The sequence below is a fragment of the Chenopodium quinoa genome, unplaced genomic scaffold (genome assembly GCF_001683475.1).
Source record: "Chenopodium quinoa cultivar QQ74 unplaced genomic scaffold, ASM168347v1, whole genome shotgun sequence".
NCBI lineage: Eukaryota > Viridiplantae > Streptophyta > Magnoliopsida > Caryophyllales > Amaranthaceae > Chenopodium > Chenopodium quinoa.
The window spans coordinates 2,999-17,039 of NW_018742429.1; the positions used below are offsets into that span (position 1 = coordinate 2,999).

Sequence of the window (14,041 nt, forward strand, 5' to 3'; positions counted from 1 at the left end):
TATCTTGATTGCCCAAAATGATCTAGATTTGGCCTATCAATTTAGGGTCTAATCTGGTCAGCTTAATTTCAGTTCAGTTTAGTTCAGTTCAGCTCCAATCAATTCAGTTCAGTTCAATTCAGCTCCAATCAATTCAGTTCATTTCAAATTCAGCTCCAATCAATTCAGTTCAGTTAAATTCAGCTCAAATCGTTCAGTTCAGTTCTTTTGCTAATTTATTTGTTTTATACTTCCTCCATTCTATTAATATTGCAACAATGATGAAATTACACATTCCCAAAACACATTTTATATGTTAAATATCTATAATTCTATAAGAATAAAAATTATAAATAGTTAATATTGTGTTGGTATTTTTAGGAGACGAATCTAACAAGATCCCACATGAATATATTTATTTAATATATAAATCATAATATGTGGTCAAACAAGCATGATAAATAGTGCAAAAGTCCAGTTGTTGCAATATTACCAGAACGGATGAAGTATGATTTAACTAATGATATTGTTAGTGACAATTTAGTTTAGGCATGCCTTTGGGCCGATCTTTTTAAGTTCATCTTTATGTCTAATGATATTGGTAATGATAATTAAAGCCAAATTTCATACTTTTTAGTATATATTACAACAACAATGACAATAATAATAATAACAATAATAATAATAATAATAATAATAATAATAATTAAAGTCAAATTTCATACTTTATTCCTGGGATCGTGGTCGCGATGTTTGTGTTGACTTGACAGGGTCTTCTTCTGACCCTAGTCTGGACTATCTGACTTTGTTCCTGGACGGGTTGTGGCTGACGTGGCTCATCGGAAGTGGGTCAAGTACGAATCTAGTTGTCAGGCGATTGGATATGATTTCATTCCCTTCTCCTTTTCTTCACCTGGGGAATTAGAGAAGGAGGTTGTTGCATTGCTGAAGCGGGTTAAGAAATTCTCGACAGCGCAAGACATTGGGGCCTGTGCTGCTGCTCATATATTTGCTAGGATAGGATTTGCTATAGCTAGAGGAGTGGGGCCCCTGATTGTATCTCGGCTTCCCACTAATTTTTTTGTAGGTTGTACGACTTTGTTTGTTTTTTAGATATAATAATAATAATAATAATAATAATAATAATAATAATAATAATAATAATAATGATGGAAGTGCGTAGTTTTGGGTCTTTGTTTCTTTTTCTTTTTTTTTCATTTTTGGATATTTTCTTCGTTTTTTTTTTGGTTTGTTTTTTGTTTCATTTTTTAACAGCCAAACTATTACAGTAGATTCATTTCACAGGCATTAATTAACATGAAAATAAAAAAAAATTTAAACAAAAAAAAAAACTATTAGTGGATTAATTTTGAACTTCATTTTATATTTCATAATTATTAGTGGATTAATATCATTACTAATCCATAGTTAAAAAATCATTAATCCATACTCAAATATTTCTATTTAGTTCAGTTTAGCTCCAATCAGTTCAGTTCAGTTCAGCCCCAATCAGTTCAGTCCCAATCAGTTCAGTTCCAATCAATTCAATTAAGTTCAGTTCCAATCAATTCCAATTCAGTTAAATTCAGTTCAATTCACTCGTTTTCAGTAAATCGGAATAGGGCCTTACAAGTTTGCAAAGTATCAAGGTAAAGAACAATTTCAAGTCCTATCTCATATGAAGTACGGATTATAGGAATATATGATACATAAAATTTATCGAGATCCAAATAATTTCGGGTCAATACTTCACAACTTTCACCATAACTCCATAAGGGCACACAAAGCCACAAATCACATTCAAGACCCAATAAGCTGCCAAGATTTATGTCAACAGATACAAAAAAAAAAACAAAAAAAAACCTCCCCAAGTAGAGACGGCGAGCGAAACGCCAAAAATAAAAATAGAACATATAATACAAACAAAAGGGTAGTTGATTCTCTGAGCGAAGGTCTTTTTCTTCAATCATATTCCCTGCAAAACTCGATAGCATGAACCTGAATCGCCGGCCACTCTCACGATTTCTTCTCCTCCGTCGCTCCACAATCGCCGGCTACCGCCTTCTCCGCCGTACTTCCGACTGCCGTCTCCCCACTCTGCTGCAGCGAACAGCGCTTAGTGTTTCGTGCCAGTCTTCTTCGTTCTATTCGAGGTATTTGAAATTTTGATTTTATTTTTGTTATTGAATTTTTGATAGTTTATGAAAGTTGCTTTTTGGAATTGATTTGAGCTCCGTTTTTAGGGATTGGATTGTGAGTTTCTTGAGTTCTGAGTTCAATTTGAGTAATTGAATTTACGTTTATGATTTGCGACCTTGAAATTTTAGGATTGTGAAATTGTTTCTGATTTTATTAATGATTAGAAAGTTTGATTGAACAAGGAAATAAAATTATGAGCAGAAAGTTTGCTTGAACAAGGAAATATATTTAATCATTGATTTATATGCTAGATTGAATTTTGTGTTGTGAAGGTAGAGCAAAATAGGTTAGGATCACACTAGTAATCAATACTAGATTGTAGCTGAAGCTTTCGTTGTTGCTTGACCTTAATCCTATGGCTTATACAGGCAACATTATGACATAGTTCCGGTCTTCTGGATGTATTCTTTAACAGACAAGCACTAGACAAGCAAGTATTGCTTAAATTATTACTCGTAGTATTCCTTTGTGTTTAAATTGCATACGCGGTGTTGGAGAAACACGTATGGAGTGGCATATAGCTTAGCCATTGGAGAGGTGTTCCTACAAAAAAATAATGGCTAGGATCAACACTTGTAGGAGCCCTAACGTGTTATAGTTGTTTTGGTGTTATGTACCACACTTTAGTTGATTAACAAACTAAATGAAAAGGTGATTCAAAGATACATCAATACGTACTAATTATGCATCTCATTGGCTAGCCTATAGGAGGTAGCTAGTCTATCATGTAAACAAGCGAGGTATTGCAAAGGATCCTCGTACATGGCATTAGAACGCGAGAATCACAAAGAAGCTTATACATCATTTTAGCGTTTTAGAATAACTATGTTTAGTGGTTAACGTTGTCCAACCACCTGGTTGCTGCACTAGCTCTCTAAAAGCCAAAATCTTCCTCGTTATTCAGGACATTGGAGTAGAAGGAAATAAGATCAAGTATATTAATTTTATACCTAATTAAATGATTATCTTAGGTTCTAGCAATTGAACAATTTCCCTAAATTTGTGACTGATGGAATAATTGATCAATTTCAAAATAATTTTTTTTTACTTATAGAGAGTTTGTTCTGATATCATCAACCAGTTCAAAACTATAATTATTTAGAATAGTTATAATTTTTTTACTTAGCATTATTGTTACTCCATTAATATTTCACCTTACGAACAGGCTGTTACTCTGTATTTTGTACTATGTACATGTGACTTTCTATATGTTCTTAAATATATTTTCATTTATTTAGAAGCTAAAGCTATACCTGCATTTCAAATTTCCGGATGTGCCACTGAAGAAAAGAGTACTCATGGTAATATTTTAATTGCAGGAATGAATAAAACATAAAAAAAAAAAAGTGATGGGTAGAGAAGGATACGTAGTTCCCGTGGACCCTCAAATGAGCTTAAGTGTGGTTTTGAAGAAGAAACCTGCTGGATCACGGAGTTGGATTTTACTTGATTCTTCTAGTCATGCAACTGTTCTTGACCTTGACAAGCACGCTATTATGCACCGTGTTCAAATTCATGCTCGTGATCTTCGTATTTTAGACCCTCTACTCTCCTACCCTTCTGCTATTCTAGGTCGTGAAAAAGCTATTGTTTTGAATTTGGAGGTTCTTTTCTTACTTCAAATTATTTCAATTTTCTTCTGTTTTTTCCTTTTGTCTCTGTGTGTGCCTCTTACTGATTGATTTATTTATTTGGTGTTTTGGGTGCTCAGCATATTAAGGCAATCATCACTGCTGATGAGGTACTGACAAAATTTAACATCTCTTTATATATGATTTTGGGTGTTTGGCTCTTATCTTTATTATTATTGTCCTGCTCATTTCCTTACTTTTTGTTATTGGTATTAGTTAATTGGGTGTGTTTATCTTTGGAACTGTAATGGGGAGCCAACTTAAAGTCTGAGGTTTGACAAATGCACTATATTATTGCGTTGTGCTCTAATAATGATCAATGACATGTATATGGTTTCTGATGTTTTCATCAAGAAGATATCTGCAAGGTTTGGACTCTATCTATTTTAGTGGCATATTAATTTTCGCATGTGTGTTTATCTTGTTCTCAAATTTTATTGCATTTGTTCTGGGATTGGTATCTTTAATATTGTCATTTATCACTTTTTGTTTGTGTTTCTCACTTATAATAATCTGTGCCTTTTTTAGCCACATTGGTAGTGTTTTTTTTGTATGGGTTGTTTTGTTGACCTAGGACACTGTTATTGAAATAGTTCTAACAAGTAAAATTTCTGCTTTTTAATTTATATAGGTGGGTAACGCCGTAACGGACAGTCCTATTGTCCTATTAATGCCCACATATAATTCTGTGTACATTGGTGTTTCTCATTTTCTCAAATTGGTGCTTGTGAAAGAGTAGGGCTTCAAGTTCTTGAGGACATGGTTTTTAATTTTTGTTTTTATTCTTATAGGTCTTGCTTCGAGACCCTTCGGATGAAAATGTAATTCCTGTTGTTCAAGAACTTCAGAGGCGCTTATGTCCTGGAAGTACTGCACCTAAAGCTAATGGAGATGGGAAGGAATCGGGGGGACATGATGTTGAAGCTACCGAAGAAGATGGTAAGTTACTGTCGTCTGCAAAATGTTGAGGGTATTTTCATTCTTGAGTATTATCCACAAGGGCAAGAATTGTGAGTCTTGGCCTTGCTATACTAAATCAGTTTGATATTTTGTTCTTTTTTGTTATTTTAGTCACCTTTTCCCTTCTTCATTGTCCAACTCTTTTATCTAAATTCTCTTTTTGCTGATTATCTCTGTCAATTTTGTAGAATCTCCCTTTGAATTCCGTGCTCTTGAGGTGGCTTTGGACTCAATTTGTAGCTTTCTTGCTGCACGTACAACTGATCTGGAAACTGCTGCTTACCCAGCATTAGATGAGCTGACATCTAAGGTGAGGGTGTTACCCTGTGGGCCTTTTGACAAATGTTTTTGGCTGTTATGGCCTTAAGAACCTAAAATAAGGTGGATTGGATATTAGGTCTATTGAGTTAGGAATTATGCTTGTTTAGAAAATGATCAATTTTTTCTCTTGTTTTGGCCTCACTAGTGACATTTAATCTGCTAGTAAAATTTAGCTGTATGTTCTAACTCCTGAGACCTGAATTATCCTGATTTTTGTCCGTGAGAGTAATTGTGCTGTGAATTTAACTGTTATTAGATGTGGGTAGATCTTATTAATACCATGGTTACATATCTGTTGTGTGTGTGTGTGCGCGTGTGTTTTTTTTTTTTTTTTTGGTGTAATCTATTGTTTCTTAGTGTTCAGAACGTATCATTTCAGTGTATTTTTGTCTTTCTCTGCCCAATTTCTTGATAATTGGTGTTGTTTTATTTGTAGATAAGCAGCCGAAACTTGGACAGAGTAAGGAAATTGAAGAGTGCAATGACAAGGTTGACTGCTTCGTGTTCAGAAGGTACTACTTTTTCATCCATTTTAATACAACTGTTTATCAGTTCATTCTCTACATCTTTTGAAGACCTTTTCTTCCTCTTGCTTTATGTGGGAGGGTGGGGTTGAAGGTTTTTCCTGTTTGATATATGTCTTGTGTTGCGCTGTTCTGGGCCTATGAATCCAATCCGAAATTAAATTCAGTTTTGAAACAAACTGCGAATTCTTTTTGGTATTATGGCTCATGATCCATATTTTTGTAAAAAAATTGTAATATAAATAAATTACAAAAGTTACAAATAGGCCCAGTAATAGGTCTATTAAACTCGATATAAGCCATAAACACAGTTTTAGAGGGTTTTTTACTTTTTCATCAAAATTCCTTGATAGAGGGGTGGTGTCATGTTTACAATTAGAGTTTGTGTAGACGGGACTTTCTCTTTTTTCAATTATTGTTTCCAACTTTCCATTGTTCAAGCTTAAAAAACTACTTCATAATGCTTTTGTATTTTCTATACCCAGACTTACATAGTAAATAGTTTGTATGTCTGCTTATCCTTGTAAGTTTAAGTCATGTGATTATTGGTTTGTAGGTGAGGGATGAGCTTGAACAACTTTTGGATGATGATGGTGATATGGCCGACCTTTACCTGTCTAGAAAAGCTGGCTGTTCCTGCTTCACCTGTTAGCGGATCAGGAGCCAATTGGTTTCCCAGTTTCCCCTACTGTTATCTCTAAGATGTCGAGAGCAAGCAGAGCAAGTATGGTCACTGGTCGTAGTGATGAGAATGATGTTGAGGAACTCGAGATGTTGCTAGAGGTTATTAACAATCTTCATTAGTTTCTTTGGAAGAGATGACTCAAAATCTTGTGCTGAGTCATAACATTATTTTAAATTCTCTTTTTTAGAAACTTGTTTTTTGCCTGCAATTTTATGCACAAAGTGTAAAAGAATGTCGGTGCTTGGGTTGGTGTGAAATAACTAATGTCTTTTATTCCGGATATGAATTAACAGGCTTACTTCATGCAAATTGATGGGACATTGAATAAACTAACAACGGTATGTATTATGAAGAACTATTAGATCTTACTATTGCAGTCCTGTAGTTACTCTTCTTGCATCTATGTGTATACATGTTTATCTGGAATATTGTGAACATCTGACATAGCCCTGTTTAACTATCTCTGTTCAATTGATTATTTTGGAGTCCACTCAACATGTTCAACAGCTGTGGTGATGATTGGTTCAAAATAGTGGAGATTGGGGAAGAGAGATGGAATTTTTTATGAGTTAATAAGAAGTCATGAACACCAAGGGGATATAGACTGAAAGAGATGATATGAGAGGAAAAGAAAAAGGCTGTTTTTTGGGTCACGGTGTTTGCCAAAATTGCATTCTGCACATAAAACCTTTTTTTTTTTTTTTTTTTTTTACCATAAATTGATGATTTTTGAATTGGAACTTGCAGCTTCGTGAATACATTGATGACACTGAGGATTACATCAACATTCAGGTTAGTAAATCTTTTCTCTTCAATCTAGAAGTTTTATATTCTGAAACATGAATGCCTTCTTTGGTGGTACTGAAAGTTGATTTCCTGTGCAGCTTGACAATCATCGAAATCAATTGATTCAGGTGTGGACACCTCCTTCCTCTCTTAATGCTTGAAAATATACAATTTTTTTTTTTCTTTCTTTCCTACACATGTTTTACTTGAGACTTGAGAGTCAGGAAAGTTGATGTCTATGCAAGTTGGCTGTCAGTGGGAACTAGGTTGGAAATTCCAACTGTCGGTTTCACATGCATTTCAAGAACCACAAAATAATTAATCAATTATAACCTTCCTAAATCTATCTCAATTCTCTTCAGTTGATGGTTTGAGACTTGAGAGTAATCTGGGTAGTCTATACTTTTTATATGTGCTATTTGTTTCTTTGTGAATGCTTATCAATTTATCATGCAGCTTGAGCTCTTCCTGAGTTCAGGAACTGTTTTGCTTATCAAATCTACTCTTTGGTGGCTGCAATCTTTGCATGAATATACCTTACACTTGGATGGATAATCATGGTTACCTCTTTAAATGGGTAAATATAACAATTGCATTAAAGTTTAGCTAAGTAACTGTTACCCATTTCAATTGTACTTATAGGTCTTCGCATGTTTTGCAGGTAATTATCCTTTCTGGACTTTTTAGCGCGGTACTCTTTGTGGTTATAATCGCATATGCTCGTTTTAAAGGGCTTGTGGGATCTTGAGATCTGTAAATCACAAATCTTTTTTTACGGAATAGCAAAATCAATCTCTACCAGTGAATAATTCTGGGTAACCTCATAACACACAGACATATCTTATTGGATCCAGCATACTTGAATTGGCGGCAGCCATTTTCATGTACATACTGATACTGAAATATAATTGACAAAACTCAATTCTTTGGTAACCCTCAGTAGACCTCCTTGCTGAGGCTTTTTTTTTCTTTTTATATTAGTTTCCTTTTGTAAATTTACTGAACCTCAGTAATAGGTGAAACTTTGTGAGTAACAGTTCTTATCATCTAATTGAAACATCAATTGCATCATACCGAGTGCTATTGAATGCTTTTGCTGAATTCTGACTTCCATAAGTTTACCTGTCAAGTAAAATTATTTATGCATTCTTTTCAATCTATGCCATCTATGAAGATGAGCTGCCTTTCCAGCCTCCTCAGCCTCCTTAAATTTTGGATCAACAGCGGATTAGCATGTGTCTGCTGTAATGCTATTTTATATGCCCTCCTGACAATAGTAGTTGTAAGATTTTGATGAAACTAGTCTTGCCAGAAATAGTAGTTGGAGTGGGCACTAAGCAGGAGTTGAAGCAACTAGACTAGTAACATCAGTACATTATGCAGTGCTACACGGACACCATTTGATTTTGCTTTTAGTAGGTTTTCATTGTTAAGAGCACTAATCTGGAACGAAAGTGGTGATTTCAGATTTTCAGCAAAGATATTGCTAGTTCTAAACAGCTGTCAGACTCTCTGGTGTTAATGAGAATGGATGTGAAGTTTATGAAAGGAGGAGATTAACTCGTGTTTTGCAAATGTGCTACAAAAATCTTGGCTTAGTCGACTTTGTGAGTGTTTGATGGCTAAACTGCATTGTCATGATAAATCACTTCTTGTCTTGCTGCTGCTTTATAGTATGATTCTAAATTATAAAATGTTATAGAAGTAACCATGAAAGCCTATGCAATACAGAATATTGTAAAACTTTAAGCCCTACAGATATACCAATATAAATTACAAAACAGCGATCGTAATACTATTAATCACACATTATTTTGTCACTAATTTTCAAACACAAGAAAATTTAATAAACTATTAGGTCATACTATAATATGTTATCTACATGATACTTTACATTTTCTCACGAGTTTTTTCATGTCGCGCCTAAGCAAATTTGACTTGATTGAAAAACACAGTTTCAAGACTCAAATAGCTTGCAAGCCAACTAGACCTAGTAACATATCTTACACTTTGTTTGGATTGAAGGAAATGGAGAAATGGATTGGAGGGATTTAATTGTAGAAATTGATCTCTCCCACAATAGTGATTTTTGAAAGAAAACTCATCATTTTTTCCCTCAAATCTCCTTCCCCTTCCAATACAATATCCCAAAACTTACTCCAAACTCAGTTAGCCCCTAAATTGGCCAGCAAAAAAAATTAGCTTGATTTTGTCATTTTGTAGAGTCTTTAATATCATATCAAGATATCTATAGTCTTGCACCACTTTATTGCACAAAACTCATATAGTCTTCCATGTGACTCTTGAGTCAAGGACTCTACTCAACCGTCACCAATAACTTACCATAATTAGAAAATAATATTGAAATGAACATCATTTTTTTGTTTAGATAATTCAATCCCAATCTTTAATTAAACCAATATCAACTGATTTTGGTTCCCGTTCTAGTTCCGAAAATCTTATTGATCCATGTAGTCCTCGCTCACGGCTCATGGGCTAGAAGCAGAGACAAACTATAGCCCGCAACAACATCGTTAATAACGATGCAACACAACTTCTACAACCAAAACAACTGATTAGATGAGTAAAGCATACTATTTCAGATCCACGTCGTTGTAGCAGTAAGTACGAGTAGTTGATCAATTTTATGAGGCATTGCAATTCCATTACATATTTTGCAGTGTAATTACATTCATAAATTATAAATCTGGGTAGTAGTTGATCTTTTCACCTGTTTTCCCTCTCCCATTTATTCCCCCCATCTCTCACATTCTTCTTCCTCCATTTTCCTTGTACACCAGAAAATTAAAAATGGCGGGTTTTTCTCTCTCTTCTAAGACGCTCATATCCTCTCCCTCTACAATTGGATTGTTTTTCTTTGGATGGTTTGTTCTTCTCCTTCTCTTCCGATTTACTCCGTATTATATTACTCCGCCCGTCTTTAAAAGTTCTTCGTGTTTGGATAGTGATTGTCGCATAAAAGAAAGTCAAAATAAGAAGAACTTTTAAGACGGGTATACATTACTATTTCTATAATCGAATTTTGTTTATTACAGGGTTTCAAGTTTTGTACTTTGCTGTAAAAACATTAAGAGAGTCAAGCTATGAGCAATGTATACGACGCCGTTGAGAAGCCTCTTCTTCTTGCTTCAAACTGCCGCCGTTTTGGAGGTCTATCTTCTTCTCTTTCCATTTCCATAAATCATTATATCTGGGTTTTAGTTTTTTTTTAGGGGTGTCTGATCTTTTTTCTTTGGGGAATTTCGTCGATCAGATTATTCATGGTTTAACTGGTGAGTAAATTTTTGGTAATTCTGTATAATTTTTCAAAAAGAAGTGATTTTTTATGCATTTGGGTGGCTGATAACTAAGTATTTTGAGCTTGTTTGTGCTTAAAATTGAAGGTTTGGTGAGATCGCCTGTAAGTGCAACACTGCCCCAAATTGGTTCAAGGTTGTATGTGGCTTGGGGTGTTTTGTATAGTTTTTCCAGAGGTCTGTAATATTAGCCCCTAATTTGATTATGTTTATGTATTTCTTTCTATTTAGATATCAACAATATGATTAGAGATAAATCAGATTATAGTGTGTAACTATTTTTGTGACTGAATTTTTGTTTTTGCAGACTCGAACTCATTTCCTTGTTAGCTCTTTTAGTGATCAGCTGGTCTCTTACAGAGGTGAAATTCTTATTGTCCCTTATATTGTCACGTTCGAAATAGAAGTAGTATGCTAAATGGATAGAGAGATGATAGATAAATTAAATGGAATTGAGGAAAATTCAATGTGAAATGGAAGAAGGATTATTGGCTTTCTTTCTTTATTAGCTTTCTAAAGATAGATTGCTAGATGATTACTTCAGTATTGTTTGTTGATTGGCACAATTTTTCCTAATAACTACACTGAGAAATTGATTCTGTGCAAGGGTGTGTATTTTTCATTTTGTTAGATGTGATTAAGAAAAAACGGAAAAAAGGTAAATGTAAAGGGTGAAGTTGTGTTAGAAGATTTATAATGTAATGAGTCAGTTTGATTATCATAGATGTAGTTGTATCTTGGGAATTGGCCTTTTCATGTTTGCCAAAGAATTAGAGGATCTGGTATCTTACGGTTTTACACTCCCTTCGTGAGCAGGGGCTTTGTGTACTGGATTCATGCTATTTTTAAAAGTGAGGGCTGTTTTAGGAGGAGTTGGTGGCTTTAATTTAAGAAACTTAGCTACTCATTTTAGTATAATCTTAAACATGGAAAAGTAAAAAGGATCTTGATAATTCAAAAGAGAAATAAATAGCCTGCAGTTAGAATTGAAAGGGTTTTTCAAGTATAACATGTTATTAATGGCTGAGGTTTGAGTTGTCTATCAACAAAGCGTTGCTCTGGTCCAAATTGGTTATTGGTTTTTTTCTAGATTTGTGTCTATGTTGCTTTCATGGGGTATGTAGACTCTCTACCCAAATAGATTGAATATGAGGGTTTTATCCAACTCTCTTCACTTGACCATCTTGGAAGCGTTGATTGGAGTAGCCAAAGATCCATTGGTCTTGCTTACTTGCATCAACTCATATTGCGTCTTCCATAAGACTGAGAGTTTGACCCTATCGAGCAATGGCAGTAATTACATTTTCTGATATGGTTATCCCCATAGAAATGTTTGATTTAATGAAGAAACCAATAAATCTGAGTATATTTAAAGTAAGGCAAGGCGTGACAGAGGACAAAATCTATAGATTAATAATTGCATAGTGGTCCTCTAGCCATGCAAGAGAAAGATCACATCCAGAGAGATTCTCATTTGTGTATAATGACCCTATCTATGAAAAAGTTGTCCTGTGACTTGTTTAAGAACTATCTATTGTTTCTTTGCTTTTAGCAGTAAAATTATACATGATTTCATCCTGGCTTTTTTTTTTTTTTTCTTTTCTTCAGATTATCCGGTATTCTTTCTTTGGTGTAAAAGAAACCTTTGGTTATGCACCATCATGGCTTCAGTGGCTTAGGTACCAGCTGGTCAATGTGTCCTCTATATCAGGAGTACTGTGTTTTCCTCTTGTTAGTAATAAACTTAGATTGCATTTTGCAGGTATAGCACCTTTATGCTGCTGTACCCAACCGGCATTACAAGTGAAGTTGGCTTGATATACATTGCTTTACCTTACATCAGGGTGAGAAATCTATCATACTCTTACAATCCCCCTAAAATTCGTCATTATGCTCTTATTTTGTTATTCTAGAAATATAGAAACCAGCTGTTTCAATATGCTTAGAGCAAATTTCTCTTAGAAGTTGATCTGTTGTTCACCTATTAGCTAACCAAAAAATAACCCCTCCCCCCCTCCTTTCTGTCTGGGCCACATTTGATTTCAGTTTATTTTTTTAAAATTTAGCTGGAATAGAAAAACCATAAAAATTCCTTGCTGCTTTAATTTATACCACCTTACCATTGTAGTTTTTCTTCTAAGGATATCATTGGAGGCAATGAGTAAAATAGCTCTGATTTTCACTTGCGAAATATAGAAAGTTGTTTATCATTTTGACAAAGTCAAAACAAAAATTGTGACCTACTGTATTATTTTCGGGCAAATAGAGTAGCTTTTATGTTTTTGTACCCTAGTAAAGGCGTATGAAGAGTGAAAATAGAAATGGTGATCTTTATGCCCTACCCCAGTACGTACTCTTAGAGTAAAATACCAGTTTCATACCACTTCAACTTCAGCTGATGTTATTTCTGCTTGATTTTCTACTACAACAGAATTCAGAGAAGTACTGCGTGAGGATGCCCAACAAATGGAATTTCTCTTTTGACTACTACTATGGTGCATTGCTTACCCTGGGAATTTACGTTCCAGGTTAGTGTTTGATCCCTCTATATTCATTGGCTGTGCTGTTCTTTCCTTTGGCTTAATGGAGTTTGTATGTAAATTTGCAGGAAGTCCGCACATGTACAACTACATGCTTGGACAGAGGAAGAAGGTCCTTTCTAGATCCAAGAAAGATTGATGAGGAAGCAGTACGCCCACATTCTTTGACTTGCTTGTAAACAGAACTCTGCAGCATTACAATGTCATCGTTTTGATGTTCCATTTTTTCTGGAATTCAGTCGTGTTGAGTAGCAATTTGCATGTTTGTTTGTTGTATAAGTAAACTAGGAACTAAATGCGAGTTTCTTATCATCCAACACTCTTCTGTGACTAATAGCAATAATGCTTTACCAAGTATGGCTTTAACACTCATGTGGTAGGACATAGCTAGAGATAATTTATTAGTTAAAAAGGAAAGTGATGCAATTGAATTAAAACTTTCTTTTTAAGAAAGCGATCCAACTTAAAAAATGGAGAAAGTAACAATAATAATGCAACGGGTTTGAGTTTCAATTCTCACAATTTCACAAACACATGGAATGATGGGAAAATAGAAAACAATAATGGATGTAAGGTACCTGAAAATCACTTCTTAGATTTGATGAAACATAACTCCAGAAAAAGAAAGCTAAAGTCTATAAAACCTTATAAGAAAATTTGCAATGAAAGATGGACCATTAAATTCGCTGAAGGTTAGCAAAGCAATAAATAAGGCAATCAATCAATAACTTTGTACTTGACTACTTGCAGTTATCCACACCTTACCACTAATGCTTGTCGAGTGTTTCTAAAACAGACAAATCTCAAACGGAGTGATCTCATACGGAGTGATGAATGTTTGTGAAAATTGGTAGGTCATCAGGTGTAAACACATGCAATGATGGAAAAATAAAAAACAATAATGGAAGTATGTAAGTGTAGGTGAAAATCACTTCCTAGATTTGATGAAACATAACTCTAGAAAAAGAAAGCTAAAGTTTATAAAACCTTAAAAGAAAAATTGGAATGAAAGATGGACCACCATTAACTTCGTTGAAGGTTAGCAGAGCAATAAATAAGGCCATCAATCAATAACTTTGTACTTGACTACTTGCAGTTA

At 34.4% G+C, this 14,041-nt stretch overlaps 2 pseudogenes; both read left to right on the forward strand.

Moving 5' to 3' along the window:
- Positions 1-1,635: 1,635 nt before the first annotated feature.
- LOC110714891 lies at positions 1,636-7,852 on the forward strand (annotated as a pseudogene).
- A 2,044-nt stretch (positions 7,853-9,896) lies between these two features.
- On the forward strand, positions 9,897-13,296 carry LOC110714881 (annotated as a pseudogene).
- Positions 13,297-14,041: the final 745 nt, after the last annotated feature.